Source organism: Micropterus salmoides, unplaced genomic scaffold (genome assembly GCF_014851395.1).
Source record: "Micropterus salmoides isolate LMB-PRFRI ecotype aquatic unplaced genomic scaffold, ASM1485139v1 Ms_hic_scaffold_17, whole genome shotgun sequence".
Classification (NCBI taxonomy): domain Eukaryota; kingdom Metazoa; phylum Chordata; class Actinopteri; order Centrarchiformes; family Centrarchidae; genus Micropterus; species Micropterus salmoides.
Window position 1 is genome coordinate 23,856,188 of NW_024040817.1, and position 1,433 is coordinate 23,857,620.

The window sequence follows — 1,433 nt, forward strand, 5'->3', positions numbered from 1 at the left end:
AGTAAACTGTGTCTTATATTTGATCTATAACCCTGTCCTTCTGTTTGTCTACCCCCAGGTTTTATTGTCATAATCAGGTAGCCGATTGCCACCGGCATTTAGTCCCGTTGGATTACAGCTTAATAAATATAGCCTTCCTATTTAAAATGTAATGGGCTGTAGCACTTTATCATTCATTAAGGAAATTCCAGTCTGGTAAATGATGAATGAGCAACGCTGTGTAGTAGCCTAATAATGTTAACGCATTGATTCTTCTTCCACTCCAAACTGCGTTTTAGAGCCTATCAGGGTCCGCGCTGGTACGCATTCATATTTCTAGCTCCACCCGATTAAAATGAAGGCCCTGCCTTTATTTACCCGTTGCCATGGTGAATCGTAGTATCGGAGCTCCATTGATTATGGCTTTTTTCCCATCCCCACGCACATGCTTCAGTCAGACTCAACATACTCAGAGTTGATTGAACTCTGAGATTGAACTGATCAGCTTGTTGTGGTGGCAGCCCGGCTGACAGTGAGTGTCCTGCTTTTTTTTCTCCTTTTTTCCTTTTTTCCCTCTGCTCCTGAGCCCAGCCAACGACCCGCACCTGCACCTCGTCAGCCACCTCCTCTGCCTGCCACACCTGCCAGCAATCAGCCTCATCTCCAACAGTACTTCTACCCCGGTTCTCCACTCCATCGCTGCTTGATCGTCGTTGCTCCTAACCTGGTGCCGCAAGTTCACTCAAACTCCTGAAATCTCAGTAAATTCTCTCATTTCTCCCGCTCTTGATTCTTCCCTGTGTCACTAACCCTGTCCTTCTGTTTGTCTCCCCCCAGGTTCACTCACCCTCGTCCTCTGCCAAGTCGGCTGGGCTCGCTCACCTGCCCTCTCTCTTTGGGCTTCCCCCCACGGCGTCCTCCCAGTTCTCCCGTGCCTCCTTTCTTCCTCGCCCCCAGTGTCCCCCGGCTCTCTGTTCTCTGTCTCCTCGGTTCCCCGTGCCTGCGCTTCCCCAACATCCACCTCTCCCTCAACTCCAGTCCCTCAACCCCTTTTTCCCCCCCAATAAAACCTGTCTTTCTTGAGCGCTGCGTTTGGGTCCTCTCTGTCCACGCCACACCACCGTAACACAGCTGTTCTGGAACTAAAAATTCAGAGTTTTCCACAGGCCCTCAGGCTCAATCAACCCAGAGCTCAGGGATAAACTCAGAGTTTGTTAAGCCTGCTTTCTGAAACAGGGCTCTGGTGAACAACCTGGCGGTAGTGTTTGAGATTATTATTACATTTGTTACATTTTAATAAGAGTGTGTTTAATAAAGGGTGTCAAGCTTATTACTTCAGTATATTCCATGTAAATTGGTGTGTTGGATGTAATTTATAGATTTTACCCATAGATAGGGATGTTTAGTCTGCTGTATGAATGAGCTCTTTAGAGATATAAAGATGTAATTATATA

At 47.2% G+C, this 1,433-nt stretch overlaps 1 long non-coding RNA gene across 1 annotated transcript; it reads left to right on the plus strand.

The window, feature by feature from the left end:
• The first annotated feature begins 668 nt into the window (after positions 1-668).
• Positions 669-1,062, plus strand: LOC119907905. Its single transcript, XR_005445152.1, has 2 exons — positions 669-706; positions 817-1,062. It is a non-coding gene; the product is annotated as an uncharacterized LOC119907905 (long non-coding RNA).
• The last annotated feature ends 371 nt before the right edge of the window (positions 1,063-1,433 follow it).